The sequence below is a fragment of the Danio aesculapii genome, chromosome 2 (assembly GCF_903798145.1).
Source record: "Danio aesculapii chromosome 2, fDanAes4.1, whole genome shotgun sequence".
NCBI classification, from domain to species: Eukaryota; Metazoa; Chordata; class Actinopteri; order Cypriniformes; family Danionidae; genus Danio; species Danio aesculapii.
Genome location: NC_079436.1, coordinates 26,911,444 through 26,933,680, shown reverse-complemented (window position 1 = coordinate 26,933,680; position 22,237 = coordinate 26,911,444).

The window sequence follows — 22,237 nt, the reverse complement described above, 5'->3', positions numbered from 1 at the left end:
GCAATGGCTAACTTTAGCTTTTCATTTTCATCTGGTTAAATTATTTTTATTTATTTTTTGACATTGTGTAAAAAATCCAGTAATAAGTTTTGGGTTTTTTTTTTTTTGCCTTAATTAGATGTGACAGTGAAAAGCCCCAATGGAAAGTTAAAGAATAGAAAAAGGGAAGAACAGGAGAAGAGTATGAGACTTGAATCAAAAATGTTTTTGATATTTGTGCATACTTAATATTGAAATATATTTAGCAGGTTTGTATTTTAGGTTGACATTAGGTCTAACACTATGATTGGAGCTTGATTGATTGATTGATTGATTGACTGACTGATTGACTGACTGACTGACTGACTGACTGACTGACTGACTGACTGATTGATTGATTGATTGATTGATTGATTGATTGATTGATTGATTGATTGATTGATTGATTGATTGATTGATCGATTGAACAGAAAAGTAGAACGGGGCTTGATTCTGCACATTAAGAATTGATTGAATTGTTGACATTTTCTGTTGCTGACATTCTCATGTAAGTGACTGGTTGTTCAATCCTTTCAACAAGAAACATCTAATCAGAGAAGACTGAATGTCAAATTTGAATATCGATAACGTAATTAACAAACATTGCATTATTCCATAATTAAAATCATTGGTTACATTTTCACTGATTTTATACATTGAGTTTAATGTTGCATTCCTATTCTAATGGAAATTTAACTAGGGCTAACTACCTTGTCATTTAATGAGAGGGGTCTGGCTGCAGACTCGTGCAGCTGAGCTGCATCCAATGCTTTTTAATGCGCTCACCTAACCCACCCCTAACCCTGCCCCTCACAGTTATGTCATTAGTTCCATTGAGAGCATTGTGTCTGACACTGCATCTCTGGGCGATGCAATCTCAGCTTTCATCATAAAGGCTGTATCCAGATCGTATTGCATTTTATAGCTATATATCTTGTATAGCTCGGCTTAAAAATTAATGGCTTGAACAACATAGACCAGATACACCAGATGTTGCTGCATCAGTCAAAACAGAGATATAAGGATTGAAGCTATGGAAAGCAAGCCTGCAACCTTTAGCCAAAAAGTAAAAAGATTCTGAAGATACAGTAAAGGGGACATAGGTTTCCTCTGGGTCCTCCAGTTTACCCCACAGTTTAAACACATGTAGTAACCCATAGGTAAATTGAAAGTGTTTGGGTGTAACAAGGGTACATCTACCAGTAAAACATGTGCCAGAGTAATTGGTGGTTTATTCATCTGTGGCAACCCCTGATAAAGAAAAGAATGAGCTGAAGAAAAGTGAGTAAGTTTCACCGCCGGTGATCAACTCACACCTGGAGCTTCTCCACAAGTGTTCTACAGCCTCCGGCACCTAGACTGCAGCTCTGCACAAGAAGTTTGTCCAGAGGAGAAATGGTTGTGCCCAGCTGAGCCTGGTTTCTCTCTAGGTTTTTTTCTTTCACTTTCGTTGATTGGTGAAGTTTTGTTCCCCACCACTGGCTTGCTTGGTTGTGGACCAGATGTTGTTTAAAGCTATGGAAAGCAAGCCTGCAACCTTTAACCTTTTTTTTTTACAAAAAATATTAAATAAGGTCACTTTGTTAATCTTTTCATCATCAAAAACTGTTGATAAATGTTTTAATTTAATCTATTAGTTTTTAATTAATTGATGTTGTTTTGACTGGAGTATTGTAGCACAGTGGCTCACAGCAAGAGTTTGCATGTTCTTCACATGTTCACATAGGATTTCTCTGGGTGCTCCAGTTTACTCCACAGTCCAAAGACATGTAGTAACCCATAGGTAAATTGAGCAAAGTGTGTGGGTGTAGCAAGGGCATCCACCAGTAAAACATGTGCCAGAGTAATTGGTGGTTCATTCATCTGTGGCAACCCCTTATTAATAAGAGAATGAGCTCAAAAAATGTGAGTAAGTTTCACCGTCGGTGACCAACTCACGCCTGCAGGTTCTGATCATGCACTGTAAACCCTAATGTTGTCTTTACTTAAACAATTAAGTAAAGTTGACAACATAACTTAAAGTTCTGCATTTTGGTCCTATCACTTAAAATATGAGTTAATTTAACTTGTGTACCATGAAAATGCATAAACTTAAGATTTCAAGTGTAGTGAGCTCAAAATCATTATTAATTGTTTGAAAAAAATAGGTCATTTTCACAAATGTAGTCTTGACTGTAAAATTCTAATATGTGCAACCTTTTAAGTGCAAGGTCTTTTTTTAAATCATAAAACAAATGGCTTGAGGTATAATTATTCATCATAATGTGAATAAATGGCTACTTCTTCAATCACCCGCTCACCTATTATACATTCCAGGGGTCTGACCAGCGCCCTCTAGTGCCCTGTAGTTCCATTAGAACAGCATTTTTATTTCCATTATTCCATGGATAAAAAAAACAAGTGACAGACATTTTATTCTGTTACTATATATATATATATATATATATATATATATATATATATATATATATATATATATATATATATATATATATATATATATATATATATATATATACACTGAAAACCCTAATAAGTTTACTGAACTAAATTAATTGAGTAAACTCGTTGCCTCAATTTACCTGAGTAATGGAGTCTCCCAAAACTTGCATATTTAAGTTTATTTAACTTGCCAGTTTTGTAGACTATACTTAAATTGTTCAGTTCACCAAACTTAGTACTAACGAGTTTACTCAATTAATTTAGTTCAGTCAACTTATTAGGGTTTTCAGTGTGATGGTTGCATGACTGCAGCTCTGCACAAGAAGTTTGGCCAGAGGAGAAATGGTCTGCCAAGTTTAAAATTGATAGCCCACCCAACTAAGGAGCTTGAATATCACAATTACCTTACAGTGTTCTAGCAAAATGTTCAAATTCTTGCTAATTTTCTTTTTAAATTTCATGCCCACATTTTGACTGCTTACTCATTTAACATGTGAAGGAAGCATGAAAAATGATTACTATCATCAATACAAGCAAATTTATTCATGTTACAAAGCTTAAGCTATTGAGTATTAGAGATGACCCAGTCATTTCCAAAGTCATCTTCGCCCCTAGCTGATAATGTTGGCCCATTTTTACTCAGATCACGAAGTACAGTTATCAAAACTTGTTTGCCCACTTTGTACATACCACTCCAAAGCATGTCTCTTAGTAAATACAGTAATTTGTCACATCACATAAACAGCCACAGTATGTAATTTCACCACATGGCCTTTTTTTGCAGTCCAGATCTTATCTCGCTCCTCTTTGCACCATCTATAAACTGACAATTACCGGTCCACATACCTTTTTATATAACAGAACCTCAGGAAAATCTGTTCACTCCACATATCATAACTCACCCGGGGGTTTCTTTGACTCATCGCCCGGATGATGAATATGGTTCAAAGGGACAGCAACAAAGCCTCTATCTTGAGGATATCTCAATGAATGCCCACGTAACAAGGCACTCCAGGAGAGGAAGCTATTGATAGTGTTCACCACAGACAGAAAGTAGCACTATCATGCAAATGGAGCACAGTGGCAGAGGTTAGCGAGGTAGGAGACGGGCTGCTGGGAGGCAAATAAAACTCTATTTAATGAGGACTTTTACAGTGACCTTCCACATCAAAGGATCCCCAAGTTAGTCTCCATCAACCGGCGGGCACACAGAGGCTATAGCACCAGCAGCTAGAGAATTACAACCCCCTCCGTCCGAGTCAATGGACCTCTGACTCCACACAGAGTTTATCACCTAAATCTGCTCACCCACAGTCGCTTTCCCAGCTGCTTGTTTTAGCTATCGACATCTGGACGAGTAAAATCCTCTTAACCTTTTATTCAGTGGAGGTCAGTGTTGATTTACAGTCTATAGTTAATGCTATATAACAATGCACTCAGGGATATCAATTTATTGCATGCACACATGCAGCCGCGGTATGATAACAAACACAGTCATAGACTTTCAGTGCTCCCCAAAAAAAATCTAAATCTAAAATAAAATAAAACATTTACAAATTAAATTACTTTTTAGCCAACCCAGGCTCATTCTGAGAACGTAGTCCCGGGGACGTTTCTAGAGACCGCGAAATACATCCCCGGAGGTACGTATTTTTGCAGTTTTTGTTTTCGCGAGTCCGCGAGAGGCCGCTGTGCGCGCTTTTTCCCGCGCCGTTCTCGCGTAAACCCGCTAGAGGCCGCTGTCGAACGACCTTCCGCCTGTCTGCCTGGATGACAGAATGATTGACCGTGCAACCGGCCAATCGGCTGACCCACCCTCCTCCGTCCCTAAACCCAACCAACGACGATTCATAAAAGCCGTCCAGAACAAGAAAAGCCCTCGTCTGATTTTTACCACATTTTCGGATTTTGACCACATTCTCACCCTGTGACGAACTTGTTCGCTTCATTTTTTGGATTTTGTTTTTGTTTTCTTACCTGATTTCTGGAACCGCTCTTCCCCAGACTCGAACCCGGTCATCGTCGTTGTCGTGGTCAGCCCCTCTCTGCACCTCGAGTCCGCCAGAGTACACCAAGAGCTAACCGGACAAACTGGTTGCAGCGGGAAAGCCCTCCACACGGAGGCGAGCGGCCGGCAAGTGCCGAAGGGAACGGCGTCACACCGCCCCGCAGCGTTCGCTTAAAAAAATTAAATGCAGCCGTACGTACCCCCGGCTACGTATTTCACGGTTTCCAGAAACGTCCCCGGGACTACGTTCTCAGAATGAGCCTGGGTTGTTTTTGGTACACAAATGACATTCGACAGCTGTTTATAATTTGTTTATTACCTTTTTCAGAATTAGTATAATAGTAATAGTAGTAAGAATAAGAATAATAGTAATGTATACACTCTTTTTAAAATGTTTTTCAAGAGTTCACACTTAGCTGATGATTGGTAATAAGCTTGTTTGGCATGCTGGCATGCTGGAGAGAGCCCTGAGCTTATAAGATCCTCAGGAGAGAGCCCTGAGCTTATAAGATCCTCAAGCCTGGGCTCCCTCCCGTTAGCAAGGCGTGAGGGCAGTTTTAGCTCAGGTAGATCTCGATGAACTCCCCTGACTTATTTCTGGCTATTGACAGATATAAGAATGGTTAAGATGTCAATTTGGTATGTTCAATTTACTTCGGTTGCATGTTTTTTGGACTTTGGGAGGAAACCGGAGCACCCGAGGAAAACCCACGCGAGCACGGAGACAATGAGTAAACTCTACATAGAAATGTCAACTGGTTTTGTCAGGACTTTAACCAGAAACATTCTTGCTGTGAGGCAACAATGCTAATCACTGGGCCGCAGTGTCACCCATCTAGAAAGGAGAGGGAGTAGTGGTGGGTGGGGGGATTGTTCAAGACGAAGATACTGAGATAAGAAACTCTGGTTATTTATAGTGAGTTAGGAATCATCTGATTGGTGAATCAATCGTAAGCTAATGCGGGCAATTATAAGCACGTGATACTCTCGAAATTAGTTTATTAATAAACTTCACTAAAATGTTTTCTTTTAACAACTGTAGATCTCATCTGGGATTAAAATTGTAGCAATTTCTTAGTGTGGTACATTTTCACAAGCATTTGTTTACAATTTGCCACTTGAGCAATAATTTAGGCTGTATTTAACTGTGTTTAACTCTTACTGTATTTTTTGTATGTGTTTTGGGCTGTTCAGATTTCAACAAATTTCATTTAGGCACTTTGCGTTTTGCTAAAAGTTATCCTAAGATTCATTTTGAGAGTCAGCAGCAAAATAAAGTTGTTTTTTCACATATTCTATGCAATAACTCATCACACATTGTGATAAAGCCTGGTTCACTGGTCAGTTGGTTCAGATTGCTTTCTCAACACAAGCAAACTGCTCAAAAGTTTGTTTTCAAGCAGGTTGAGACCACATTGGATCAATTGTTCTGATGCAGATCCAAGCATGACTGCAGTGTTCACATAAGCCCAAACAAAACAGCCTGCGGAAGAAAATGTGTCAGCTACTGAAACAAATACACCAGCCGTGAAAGCCCCATTAGATCATTGTATTACAACAATATAGTTATTACATTTTAAATGTCGTCATATGAACAACCAGTCTATATACAGTAGCCGGCAGCTAGCTCTCTGCAATCTCTGCAATTCTCACATGGTCGCCCACTTAAGCTAAGCAGGGCTGCACCTGGTCAGTATCTAGATGGGAGACCACATGGGAACGCTATGGTTGCTGTATAAAGTAAAATGTAGGGGGTTAACACTGGTATCTTGGCCAAATTTGCCCACTCTCCACCAATCAGCTGGTGCAATATGGCTGCCGTCCATCCAGGTGGATGCTGCACACTGGTGCTGGATGAGGAGATTCCCTTAATGTGTAAAGTGCTTTGAGCGTCCAGAAAAGTGCTACACAAATGTTATTATAGAGTGTCTCTCAAATAAAAATACAAGGTAACAGTGATTCAATTTTCGAGTCCTATTTTTGTAACCAAAAACACTGCTGGTTCAGTGAAGCGTAATCAGTTGTAACGTCAGTAATGCTGGCCACTCATTACATTTTAGCAATGGTTATCTATGAAATTCAGTATATTAGTCTTATGAGTCGATTATTGAAGATGTGATCTAACAGAATTAGTGATGACGCTATAGTTTAGGTCACAATTCATGATAAAAACAAATTATTAACTAACACTACCAGCTTGCTAAGCTGTTTATTAATAGTTAGTAAATTAGAAGTTGGGATTAGGTAGGATTAGAGATGCAGAATAAGATCATACTTCATACTTCTATCATATGAACAGCTAATATTTTGATAATAGGCAGGTAATAAGCTAGTTAATAGCATAAATAGGGTATATGCGGAAGTATGCCAAAGGACTTTGAATTTGACAGTAACCTGGGTTAAGCATTTCCGGTGAACTGTATACCACTGCAAAATCGGCACGTTTAAGGTCTGTTTTCTTTAAAAATCAGCGATCTCCACTGGCTGAGTGATATCCGATATAAAGTGGGTCTCCGATTGCACAAGAAGCTCTGCGTTTAATAAAAATTTTCCATGCCATGTCTTTAAAATATAAACATTTCTTTTACCCCAGTATATTCAATGGACCTTCTGCGCTAACCTACCGATTCTGACGGGCGCGTGCGAGTAAATGGCTTTTTGTCTTGTTTTACACTTGAGCAACTAAATGAATGCCAAAGTCTATTTAACGCATTGTATTTCAATTACATTACAACATCGATGCTGTAAAAGAAACCGTATTAAATGGAAAAAAAGTCACATTAACCGTTCACCGGAAGTTTCTTAGTATGGGAAGAAACACTAGCTCGGCATATACCCTATTGTGACTATTAATACACACATATTAATAATTTTGTGTTTTGACTGGAAGGGACATCATTGATGACAGACAATTGTGTAGTGTGAAAATAATGGCTATTCAACAAGCAAGTCAGTAGTGTAGTGTATAGGCATAATGGCTATATATAACACCCTCACTGAGCAATTCCAAAATGAACTCCAAATTATACTCCAAAATTACTCCAATTTAGATGCAATATATAATTTTTTTGTATTTTTGTTCAATTTTAAATGTTTTAGTGTTAGTTCAGTCTCTGGAATTTCACGATACACGACTAATCATTTCACACTGGCATGTTGTGATAAATTTACTGCTCCTGACTTGTTGTGGGTTAAATAACGCAATGATAAAGCAGGCTGTGAGCCGGTGTCCCATAAGAGCGGTGTTTAATAGGCTCACTGAAATGAATTGGATATACAGCCCAGAGCTCAAGGTCGCATAAAACAGCACCCAAGACATCTCTACCCTCACACGAGGTCATAAAAGTTCATAACAGTCACAGCTCTTTTGACATCATTGCGCTGCTTGAAATATCAAGCGCCTTGCCTCAATAGAAGTCTTTATTAAATCACATTAGGTCCCTATAGCCGTAGACAGGGCACTGCTGCGCTGTACTTGAGTGACCGGCCTACTGCCACCAGCTCCCCGATCTAATTTATAACGGTGTCTGCAAAGTCGGAGAATGCAGATGACACACTGAATAATGCTAAAATGAAAAAGTGACTAAAACCTAGAGATATTCATTGCCTTGATCTCCATGGGATACAGTGTAAGACAGCCGCAGCTGCTTTGTTCACGGCTGGTATTAAAGGATTGAGGCACCTTCCGTTAAAAAAAGGAATCAGTGCCTTTCGAGTAATAAGTAATTAAAGGGCTAAAAACGGTCTGCGATCACACTCTCGGCCTGTAATGCAAGTGACAAGGGTCAAAACACTTATGTGTGACAGTGACCCAGCATATAAAGACAACCCCCCGTTATGACACACATTCCATACTGAGCACATCCTTCCCCTCCGCTGAGGCCTGTGCTTGGTCTTGCCGCAGGAGATGTCTTGGCACACATAAAGGTCAATGATATCATGTTTAATAAGACCTACACATCAGCAGCTCTCAAAACATTGTCAGGTATTAGCCAAATCTCCTCCTGTCTTTTCTTTTTTAAGTGGTGGTTGATTGAAGTCTCGCTAATGCTGATGCTTTACAGTTAACATGAAAGCACAATTGACCTTATTTATGTTGCTCTTTGCTATTTGATCTAACTATTACTTTTATTGTAAATAATTGCTCAATGCAGGTTGTTTCTACAGATTATGTGTGGTATTTATATTCATTCATTCATTTTCTTTTCGACTTGAACCGCTGTGGTCTTTATATTTAGTAATCAAAATACTATACTATACTACTGTACTGTAATATTGAAGCTATTCTTCTGTTGGGTATTGTACAACAGTTACTATGTGTAGTTTCATTGCCTAAAATGTGCTGATATTCTGAAATTGTACGTATACTGTACTAAAGCTTGTTTCTGACACATGACAAAAGCGACAACAGCAACTTTTACATCTTTTTTTACATCTTGCATCTTGAGTTTACATCTTGCAATCTTGCAATTTTGAGAGAAAAGGTTGAAGTTGTTAAATGAAACCATTTTATTGTTTTATCCTCAAGGCCCAAGGTGTTTTTTTTTTTTACATGCATTGTTTTATTTCTCTTTGCTATTTGGGCTTATTCGAACCTAATTAGAATAAAATCCTAAGTATTATATTTTGATACAATGTACTTTTAGAGAAAAATTATGTCCATATATGTGGACTCGTGGTCTGAATTTACATAAAACACTTTTTTCCTGATTTTTTTTTTAATGCATATTTAACATAGAATGTTTTTTTTTTTTTTGCTTTGACTATAATTTTGAACAGTTAAAAATATTGTTTGGGACATTTCATATGCTGCAAAACAGTTGCAGGATGACACTGAATGTTTTATATTTTGTTACAGACATACAAAGTATTTTAAATAGCCATTTAAGAGCTAAAATGTTCTGTCCACGTACAGTATGTGGACACTCAAGCCCTAGGAGATTAATCCATGGCAGTCTTGTTGCCTATCCAAGTTTTATGAACAACAAATAATAACTTGAATATAGTTGATTATTTGGTATCAGAAGTGGCTTATATGAAAGGCAAAGGCCTCTAGATTACGCTTATTTTACCAAAAAAATATATGATCATGTCTTGATTTTTAGTTATTTAATTAGGACTGTAAGGTCTGACTTTGCTTAGACAAAAGTCTTGTCACTTACTGTAAAATAATGTACAGTATAGAATACAAAGTCATGGTGCAGTGGGAAAAGAATAAATATTGTGTATGACTCCCGTGAGCTTGGACAACTGCATCCATACATCTCTGCAATGACTCAAATAACTTATTAATAAAGTCATCTGGAATGGCAAAGAAAGCGTTGAGTTCATCAAGATTCTTTGAATTCATCTTCAATGCCTCCTCCTTTATCTTACCCCAGACATGCTGAATAATGTGACTAGTGACTGGGCTGGCCAATCCTGGAGCACCTTGACCTGCTTTGCTTTCAGGAACTTTGATGTGGAGGCTGAAGTATGAGAAGGAGCCCTATCCTACTGAAGGATTTGCCCTCTCCAGCAGTTTGGAATGCAATAGGCAGCACAAGTGTCTTGATACCTCAGGCTGTTGATGCTGCTATCCACTCTGCAGATCTCTCCCATGCTCCCATACTGAATGTAACCCCAAACCAAGATTTTTACTTCACCAAACTTTTTTCTATGAGAATCTTGGGTCCATGCAGGTTCCAATAGGTCTTCTGCGTTATTTGTGATGATTGGGACGCAGTTCAACAAATGATTTATCTGAAATGTCTACCTTCTGCCACTTTTCTAAATTATCAACTAGAAGTTGATAATCAAGTTATTCTTTGTTGCTCTTACAATCATTGAATCATGCACCCAAATTATTTGATTTAAAATAAAAACTACTACCCTGTAAATCATCGATGCACAATGGTTCTTTTTTATTATTTATTTAAATTTGCAGCACACCTAAAAGGTAATACACTTGTCTTAGCTAAACAGAACGTTTCTCCATTAAATAGAACCTTTGATTAAAAGAAAAGGTACATGGATTTTAAAGGTTCTTCATTAAACCACAGGTGCCAATAAGAAACCTTCATGGCCCTAAATGAAATAAAGTTGACACTGTTGAATGTTAAGAGTGATATCTGCCAATTCCCATTTTGTTCTGTCCTCTTTTAAACTAATGGGAGTTAATTCTACAAATTAAAAGGAAAGCAGACGAAAACAGCAATGGTTGTTCAGCAATGGTCTTAAAAATACATGATTCTAATTAAAATTTTTAATTGAGCAAAAAAAAAAAAAAAGATCTGATAAAAAAAGATTTTCAGTTTAACTTTTGAATGTTTCTAATTTATATTAACATTGACTGAACTCTTTAGCTTTGAGAAATTTGTCATATTCATTACCATGTCAACATTTAAAGCGTGAAACTCTTGTCAGCTGTGCTAAAAAATAATGAAATTTACACCTCACAATATTTTAGAAGTGCAGCTTATAAACTGCTGCTTTGTTGTCATTTTAACTAAAAAAAAACACTTCCAAAACACACACACACACACACACACACACACACACACACACACACACACACACACACACACACACACACACACACACACACACACATTCTTTTACACTCATCACAAAATCATTGCATGCTTTCTTTTGATTCTTTTCACTCTTATGATTGACAGCATTTATTGCTTATTGGCAAATTGGCTTATAAAGATTATTAACCAATACATTGGTGTAAAGCTATTATTTTAGCAAACTCCCATTTGGTCTGTATTCAATTTTGTATGAAGGTATTTCATATTTGCTTTACAGTGCCTATAGAAAATCAACATACACTGTAAAAATCTATACCTTTACTCACATTACACCCTGCTTTCAAAAGACCTTCAGGATAAAGTTGTGGAAAGGCACAGGTTAGGAGAAGACTACAAAAACTTTTCAAAAGTCTGGACAAGTTATTTGGAATGTGATTTTGATTGCAGGCTGTATGACTGTATAAGGCTGTAGGCTGTATAAGTAATTATTTCAAATGGATATGATGATTTTCTATAGGCACTGTATGGTTTTTTTTAACCAAACATGATATTTTTGAACAAATGATTGTTCTTATTCTTATAGCCGGTGATAAATAGGGCCTACATATTATTTTTTCCTCAATGCACTTTTTAATATAAAAATGTATTAATGTTATATTAGCACCGAAGCTGTCCTGCAGGTGAAACCTAGTGTAAAGTAGATAAGTAGACTTGTCCTATATTTAATAGGTAGGTCTCAACTTCACACCAGCTGAGCTCTGAAAGGGCTATTAAACTAGGGGGAAGATAAACCAAACCGACTACAGTGACCTTAATGTTCCACAAAACTTTTCTCACGCATTATTTTCTATTTCTTGCTACAGTAAACGACCCAAATGATTTAAATATACGGGGAGAAGAAAGGGGGACAGCTTGAGGTGCTCAGACAAAAATCAATTCCCTGCAGATTCTTGGTCATTCTGATGGGACCGCCATCCTCTTCTTTTAGAGGCATTGGACATCGGAAGCCTCATTGTGGGAATGTCACTTAAAAAGAGTCCCAGGGGGTGATGGGAGTATAGGAGAGGCTGGCCAGGGACAACATCACCGCGACGCACTCTGTCATTGTGTGCCGACTGAGCCGGAGCCAAAACTCAGAGCTCTCTCCGCTGAGCCCTCATTGTGATTTGCCGTTAAGAGCAATCGATCAAACGGAGCTCACCAAAACGTGTCAATCACCCAGAGGAGTGGCCAAGAACGACAAGCTTTCACCTCAGCCAGTGAGAACAGATGTGACACTAATGAGTTAGAGCACTTCATCTCACCCAAGATAGAGAGGGAGAGCGCCAGACAGAGAGACAGAGAAATTAGACTGAAGACAAGCATGCTTCAAAATTTTGGGCCTGTACTGGAGACATTCATTTCATCTGACGTGTGAAAGGGAAAAAAAAACAACTTTTTTTTAGACACTTCCTTTATACTGTAATGGGGAGGGTGATTCGCTCAAGTTATGGTGCAATTTGGCTATTCAGACAGACTCTTTAAAAATAAATGTTCTTTACTGGCATTGATGGTAAAATGGTGACAACAACCATGATGGAACCTTTCTGTCTGACAAAAAGGTTCTATAAAAAGCTAAGGCCCAATCCCAATTCTAATGTGTACCCCTATACCTCCCCTTGGCCCTTGAAACAGAGTGTGAAGGGGAAGGGCTTCAAAATGTACCCCTAAAAAATGGGTCACTACAACACCTGCACATGTCATCATGTGTCATTGCGAGCTCTTGCTTCATATGAGATCAATGATAGCACTGCTGTAGTTATTCCAGTTGCTTTATTTTTGGTATTTATCGTCAGGAAATCACTGAAGGCAACGATATCATGTTATCATAACGATGTATAATGTGGCCATAAGATCATAACTGTTATGTGCATTTACACCGTGGCCATAATTATCTATATATAAACACACAAAAAAACATTAACATTGTGCCAGTCACTGTAAAAGGTCATTCCCGGCTACTGGACATTTCTGACTGGTGATTCGAGGGTCATTAAGTGACAGATGTGAAAGTATGTTGTGGAAATACTATACAGGAGTTATTGTTATAGATTATAGATAGCGAAATATATCTGTTTTTATTTTAGCGTTATTTTTAAAAAGCATGACAGTAAAACACGAACGCATGTTATAAATGTATTCAAGAGTTCACACTTAGCTCACGATTTATACATAGCTTGTTTGGCGTGCTGTCCCGGGAGAGAGCCCTGAGCTTAAGGTATCCTCAAGCCCAGGGCTCCCTCCTTTCACAGGGCGAGGGGAGACTGAGCTCAGGTCGATCTGAAACTCCCCCGCTGCTGAGGCCAAGGTGAACTTCCTGAGAGTAAGACATTAGAAAAAAGATTTAGGCTTATTTTATAATATAGAGCACATTTGGATGGTGGGAGGAAACCAGGGAACCCGGGGAAAACCCCCGCGGACACGGGGAGAACATGCAAACTCCGCACAGGAACACCAGATGGCCCAGTGAAGACCCAACGCCATTGGTATTCTTGCTGTGAGGCAACAGTGCTAGTCACTGGGCCATCGTGCCGCCCATTCTGGATAAAGGTGGAAGAAGGGGAGGAGGGGGGTTTCTTCCAGACGAAGATAGTTGTAGAGAGGAAATGAGGATATATATATAGTGACTTGGGATCCTTTGATTGGAGGATCATGATTAGCCAATGTGGACCAGCTGGGTCAATCATGAGCACATGCTCCTCTTGAAATTAGTTTAAAATTTAAACTTCACTTAAAACATATGCTTGTTTGTTGTGAAAATCCGTAATAATGACAAAAAAATACAAATTTGTGCATCTCCTGACTTCTGTAACCCTTGGTTTCGAGTGTGGTGCTGAAAAATATCCGCCTTCAAGCTAAAGAGAAAGGGAAGGGGAAAGACTAATGGGGAGAATTGGGATTGGGCCTAAATATTGAGCAAAATATTCTGAAATGAACATTGTTTACATCAGTAGCAAGTTTTTTAAAGGAGCTGTGAACTGAGAAATCAAAATTCCCTTGATATTATGACATGTGTTCATTGTTGTATAATCAAAGTATGTACATTTAAATACTTTCTCATTTGTCTAAAAACAGCTTATACTGACGCCAAATAATAATAATAATAAGAGGTTGTGAAGTGATGTTTTGTAAACAAATTTCGGGAGGAGCACGGGCAGAAGTTTCAGTATCAAATACGTCATTGACAATTATTCTATTATCCAATTATTTCTTGACCAAACCCCTATATATACCAAAGCTGTCTTACCTGCAGCATCTCACAACTTTAGCATCCCTCCACCACCCCAACACCTCACCTCTTATACATTACAATCCTGGCGGGAGCGTCTGGGGCCGGGCTAGATACTTTGCTCGAATCCCAATTCCTCTCTGTTTCCTGATAAGGGGAATAACTCGAGTTGGGGTGTCTCCCTGAGCTCAGAGCCCTCTCCCCGGACAGCACGCCAAATACGCTTTATTCTGAAACGATTGCAAGTGTGAACTTGTGAAATTTGCATCAACTCTACGTTAAACGTATTGATACAATAATTCCTGTTTAGCTCTACCCACTGATTCATGTAAATCAGGGGTCATCAAACATGTTCCTGGAGGGCTGGTGTCCTGCAGATTTTAGCTCCAACCCTAATCAAACACACCTAAACAAGCTAATCAAGGTCTTACTAGGTGTACTTAAAACACCCAGGCAGGTGTGTTGAGGCATATAGGAACTAAACTCTGCAGGGGCACTGGCCCTCCAGGACCGAGATTGGTGACCCCTGATGTAGATAAACATTCAGTCATTAATTTTCCTTCGGCTTAGTCCCTTATTTATCAGGGATTGCCACAGCAGAATGAACTGCCAACTTATCTGGCATATGTTTTATGCAGTGAACGCCCTTCTAGCCGCAACCCATTACTGAAAAACATACATACACACTCACATTCACACTCACATTCACACTCACATTCACACACACACACACACACACACACACACACACACACACACACACACGCACGCACGCACGCACGCACGCACGCACACGCACACACACACACACTACGACCAACCTAGTTTATTAAATTCACCTATAGTGCATCTTTAGATTGTGGGGGAAACTATAGCACCCAGAGGAAACCCACACCAACAGGGGAAGAACTCCACACAGAAATGTCAACTGGCCCAGCCGAGACTTGAACCAGCGACCTTCTTGCTGTGAGGCGTCAGTGCTGACCATCGACAGTCATGGTCATCAACAATTACATAAGACTTTTGCAGAGTCAAGTTGTGGAAAAACACTGCCAAACACAGATTGTTAAATTTACCATATTGGATCTGACAGTAAAGTTGCACCACACTAATATGAGTAAAATGTCACTGCTGCTGTTCTTTCCAACATTGGAACCTAAAATTAGAATCCTAAAAATAATTTGAAAATAATAGTCTATTTCTTTTTATGTTTTGTTATTTTGTGTGAAATATTGATATTTTAGTGGGTCTGAGAGAGCAGTACAAATGTTTTAAAAGGCAGTTCATGACCTCATTAGCATGCTTGAAGACAAACCAGGTGCAATTCATCAGTCAACATTCTTTAAAATGTCAGTGCACCAAAGACAATTTACATCTAAAATCACATACTTCCTGCTATATAGTAGACAAAAAGAAGGCAAAAAGGTGAGATTCTGCATTAGATGAACACTTGATGCTAGTAGACTGATGCTAGTCATAGGAGATGCGATAGGTCCAGATTTACTCTAGTTTACCCTATAGAACTATATATTTTTGGCTTTGTGTGAATTACATACTGTATTCAAGTGTCACGAATGCAGTTTGAATTTGCTCCTGTTTCCTACCATCACAAATATTTTACCAATCCCACTGCTTGGGGCTTTTCTGATGCTGTTCTCCACTGACTTTCTATGATGTTCAAAGCGTTTTTACTTAACAATGTAACATTAAAACACATAGCTGTTTGATAATGTAATCAATCCAATGGCTAATGATATTAATTACATGCCTGACATAGACATGAAATACATAAAATGCTTTACCATTCTGAAATATTGACTTTTAGATGACCCAGTTTAATTAGCCTTTTCTCTTCTTTAGAATCTGTTTCTGGTTTAAATATTCATGGCCGAATTATTCTAATAATGCTGCTTACAGTAGCATAGAGAAGTGTTTATGACTTCAGTTGAGCGAGTGAAATTGATTAAGTGAAATATTTAGCATACTTTGCATGAAATATATTCAACCTATTTTAAGGTATGAAAAATATTTTCATAAAATTTTTTTAAATATGTCTTTTTGATCATCAGAAATGGGTTTTAAGGCATACAGCAGGGTTATGTTCACACTAGGCATTAGTGCTCAATTAAATTTGTGTCTGTGCGTGTGTCATAAGCAAATTGGAAACCATAATCAACGTGGTCATGTACAGTACAAACAGATCTGTGTCACATATGGGCTAAGTAATGGATTGGGGCCAAATTTTCCTGCAGTCTTTAAGGGGGAATTTTAAGAACTGTTTTAGAATCTATTGCATTCCTATAAAACCACCCTTTTAACTTATATTTTTAAAGGGATAGTTCAACAAAACAAAAATGGACTCACATTTACTGTCCCTCCTTTTGTTCCAAACATATGTGAGTTTCTTTCTTCTTACAAACAGAAAAAAAAGATATTTAGAAAAATGTAAATACCGGCTCAGTGGTTAGCACAGTCGCCTCCAGTGTTGTGCTAGTTACTAAAAAAAAGTAACTAATTACAGTTACTAGTTACTTCATTCAAAATGTAACTCAATTACTTTATTGATTGAGTGATTCAACACTATACATTTTAAATAACATGAGTGTGTCTACTTAACTAATCAATTTTGTTATACAGATAACAAATGTGTGCTTATTTATTTGAAACAACAAACATAGTAGTTTTAGTAATAGTAATTAATAATAGTAACATCAATAGACTCTCGATCTCTCTCGCGCGTTCAATCAGCCTACCTCACGTGCATTCGGTCTCTCTAGCAAGCACACTTGTCCTTTCTAGCGGGCACCAGGTCTCTCTCGCACACACACTTGGTGTACCCATAGACTGTAAAAGATATGGACGTAGTATCTGGGACATCACCCATAGGTTTCTGAAGAACCCAAAAGAAGCTACCAGTAGGCGTGGCCAACCATCGCCATTTTGTTCGCGTGTCTCTGTGTGGAGATTGCATGTTCTTCCCATATTTGTGTGAGATTCCCCCACAGTCCAAAGGCATGCGTTATAGGTGAATTGATTAAACTAAACTGGCCGTAGTGTGTGCGTGGGTGGGTGTGTGTATGGATTATTTCAATACTGGGTTGCAGCTGGAAGAGCATCCGCTGCGCAAAACATATGCCGGAATAGTTGGCGGTTCATTCCGCTGTGGCAACCTCTATAATAAAGACTAAGCTGAAGGAAAATGAATGAATGAACGAATAAATGAACACCAGTAGCCATAGTTGTAAAACAAGTATTTTGGAAGCCAATAGATTTCCAGCTTTTTCAAAATACTTTCTGTTCATTTCTCTCATTTGAAGAAAGTACCTCAGGTTAGTTTAGAACAAGTAGAGCATCAGTACTGTAAATGATGGCATAATTTTTATTTTTGGGTGAACCGTCCCATTTATAAAAACATATAGGCCATGTTCACATGATACTGTATGTGTTTTTATGTGTGGAAAAGGGCAGCAAAAAATATATCCAATGGTCAAACGCATCTATCCAGTGCATGTTTACACAGAAAAACAATGGAAAAGCAATGCAGTGGAATACAAAAACTGATAGACCAGCCGCATAGCCTGCTTTCTGCTATTAATGATTACACTGTGAGGTACAGTAAATATGACTTGACCTGATCTGCACTCAGCCCATGGAGGAGAATTTAGCTGATGGCTGTGTTTGCGTTATTGCTCAATTTTGTCTTTCTTCTCTTGAGTTGTAAGGAATTCTGTGAGTCTGACATATCAATATCAGACAAAGCATTACCTTGCTTACGCTGCACTATTTTGATTATTTTTCAAAGTGTATTGCTTTTTCTTCGCTTCATGTACATCATTCTCTCCCACCGCAACGCTAGCAGGCCTTGGCTGCTAAACCTCCAGGGCCGTGCATCATTTTAATTTCTTAATTCTTCCTCTTCTTTCTAGCCGGGCCTCCTGGGAGTGCGGAAACAGCCCCGGAGCATGGTTTGAGGGTAGTCCCAGAAGACACAGCCATAATGTGTGCCAGGACTGCATGAGGAACATGACATATGTAACAAATTAATTCTCCACACACACTCGCCGCTGTGAGGAATACCAATGAGCGTCGTCGGCAGGCTGGTATCAGGCTGTTCGAATGCAGCAAGGTTGTCCGGCTACAGTGGGCTGTTGTACTCCTGCTCGGCTTGACATGACCCCCGGGTGGATTAATTGAGAGTTCAGTGGAAGGTTAATAATCAGCAACAACAGGACTATGAAAGGATTCGCTCATTCAGACGAGCCTTTTGTTCAACTGGAAAAACAAAATGAACTGAGAAGCAGGTGAAGTTTGTTTTGAGCTTAGAGAGATCCTTCTGTGACAAAAGCGGTGGAATTAACTGTTTGCTTTAAATCCCTGACACAGATGCACAGTCACTGCTCGGCCACAGCCTAAGTTTAGGAGGCCCCTCAAAGGATTTTTCTTTTCTTTTTCTTTTTTTTAAAGAACTTTAACATAGGATGCAACAAAACTCAAAATATATACAAAAAAAAACAAACAAACTGTCAAATAAATTAATTAATAGCTGCATATAATGTGATAGAAGCATAAAACAGCAATATTATAATTAAATATAATAACTCTTTCCACACTGGTATAGTTGTTCTGATGATACTGTACTGAGTCTGTCCTAGATATGTTACATTGTCGTGACTGGGTAGGGCAAACACCAAAATGCCAATGTCGATATGTAAATGTGGGTGGTCATGTGTTCATCCCTTCATCTGTCTGACATCTGTAAGTTGCAGATGTTTGGAAAAAAATATGCATCTTTTTATGGATGGTGAGTAGATGTTGTAAAGAAATATTTCCCACCCAAAATAAGTCTTTTTTTTATGCAGTACTACACGTATTACAACACAATCTCAAGGCAATTCATAACTTTTTAAATTAGTGGCTAGTTAATATGAATTTGTGCAATCTCATTCATACATATTAGTATGATTTGCTTATCCCTCAATAGCTATGTTTCTATCTAAAGATGAGAATTAAATTTATGCGCATATCTGGAATATCGCATATACATGCGAATAAAGCTGTGTTTCCATCCAGGGTCAAAGAGAACAAAATCGTCAATTCCTGATTAACTGGCGCCGGATATCAACAGTAAAAATAGAATCTGCTGCAGTGGGAGAAGCTGCGTGAATCTTTTTTTCATTTAATAAATGACTTGCACCTCAGAAAGCAGTATGCTGAAGTGCAGTGAACGCCTGGTGGCGTTTGAAGGCATGAGATGTGGAGCACAGATGCTCTTGACAGTTCTGGAGGTAATTGAAAATATAATAACACTAATACTGAAACGGTGAAGGCGTTTTAGAATGACCAAAGCAACATTTCAGATGTTTTACAATGTGCTCAGCCTGTTGGTTTGTCTATTCAGACATTTGCATTTATACAACATTTTGATGGCATAATAGTGTATATCAAAAAGAAAATCAAACATGTTTAAAAATACTTTTGTATGAGGAAGTACTTTCTTCCACCATTCCACCGATTAGCCGTTACTAATTCACCAACCTCATTTTAGAGCTAGTATTTGAATGATTCTCTAGCGTAATGTCTAAAGTGATGACAAAACAGGTGATTTTGCTCACATTTTAAGATTATAAGGCTGAACGGCATGAAATGCCATCAGTTTAGAGACATTTCCCAGTATTTCTCTGTTGCAATCAGGAGATCACAATAATCAACGCCAAAAAAGCCAAAGCAGCACAAACACTACCAGATTACTGTTGTGTTTGCGATAAGAAACAACGCAAAACACATGGAATTTCTTCTTTCTTTCTGTTTACTTAACTAGTCTGCAGTAATGAAAACAGGAGACTCATTAAAAACATATGGCCAACCAAAAAGTAACTCAAGGTTATACAAAGAGTGGCAAAGAAAAAATGCATACATTCCTGACATGTGAGTCCCATCTCACACTCAATACACTACAATTATAATCAAAATACAGCATTGCAACATAAAAAGAGAGAGATCAACTTAAAATGTCACTCACCAATTTTATAATGTTTTGATCAGCTGTAGTTTGAAAATACATTGATCTTTTCTCCTCTAAGAGCTTATTATGCGGTCTCTGTTGCCATCTTGCTGATGGATGCTGATGCGCGGTATAATTCTCAGAAATGTATAAATAATTAAAATATTTCATTTTCTACATTATGTTGTCCAACAACTGCAATTTTGGTCAAGGTGTAGTGAGTTTATTGATCTGCTGTCACTCTATGTGGGCAGAGTAATACAGAAGGGTGATGAGGGTGAACGAGTTCTGATATTACACAATATCACACGGCTATCAGCCAATCAGATTCGAGAACCAGACAGAACTGTTGTATATATATATGATGGGACGATTCCTTTCAAGGAAGTAATACATTATCATAATGCATTGAGCATTTTTATTTCAAAAGACAAAAGGAAATTTGATTCCTTGTGATACAACCTCTTTAGGGTATTAAATTTTTAGATAGAAACACTTAGAATATGCATTAGACTAGCTGTATTCAAATGTATATTCAACAGCATAATGGTGCACAGAATATGCAGTATAGAGCAAAGAACTATGCAAATTAGGATTTAGCTTTAAATAAACTTCACACAGATTTGAACAAAACTCCTGAATCAGCTTTATGACATATCCCTTGCTATGATTATTTATATTATTATTATTATTTTACATTTTGTTAAGAGGATCACACACTTGAAAGGATATATTCCCAACGTACTGTAGGATGATCCTGAAAGAGAATACGCAAAATACATACAAAATATACAAAATCTCAGTAACATCATCTTGATGTATCAGTCAAGGGATTCCAGGATTTTTCTGGATTTCAGACCTTTTCCCATTACCTGGTTAATAATAAATGCAGTGGGTTAATACCTGGGGTTTTGCATAATTCTTGGGAACGGATCCCGTTTCGTTTCTGTAATGGACAAATATAATCAAGCATGAAATCTTCAGCAATGATCTGCCTCTGATTGAGAACATCATAACCTTATTCAGAATGATTCATCCCTTCTCAAGCTGTGAGTCCTGTTAAGAAAATAATTGAAGCGGGGAATCAGGGCAAATATTCTGCTTTATGAGGAAACGCTGATACTCCAGCAAAGCCGCCTTCACCATATTGGATTGTTATGTGAATTCTGACATGCACAACAATATAAGTGCAAAAACGCAAAATGAGATGCTAATAAGGTCTTTGAAGCATTTCATCTAAATCTACAAAAGGCAAAAAGAGTGCAGTTCCTTCGAGGGATATATGAGATCTTGATGAATCGCTACGGTGATGTGTAGTGATGTGTTTCACTGATTTATTTCATCTTGATTGTGTGACTGTAAAGCAAAGTCCTGGGCATTTGAATATTCTAAAACGTACAGTATCAGAAGCTGTGTTGTGTTATGTGATAGTTTTTATGATACATTTTTAGACATCTATCAAAAAATTTATAATAATAATAAAAGATATAAGTCTTGGGACCTGGAATTAATTTTCTTGCGTGTTAAATACATAATGCTTTTTGAGGAAAAAATAAATATAAGGAAATATTAACATTTTTGTCAAGCTCCTCAATTTATAGCTTTGTTATTTCCCTGTTGCCCTATACTTTGCCAATTATTTCATTATTCACAACAGTAAGGCCCAAACCCAATTCTATGTTTTTTTTACCGCAACCCCTTCCTCTTGGCCCTTGAAATCGAGTGTGAAGGGGAAGGGCTTCAAATTTTACCCCTAAGAAATGGGACAGCACTACAACCCCTGCACACATCATCATATGTCATCGCAATCTCTTATTTTTTGTATTTATCATCAGGAAATCACTGAAGGCAACGATATCATGTTATCATGATGATATAATGTGGCCATAAGATCGTAACTGTACTGTGCATTTACAACGTGGCCACATTCATCTATATATAAATACACGAAAACAACCCAGACACTGTAAAAGCATTCCCATCCA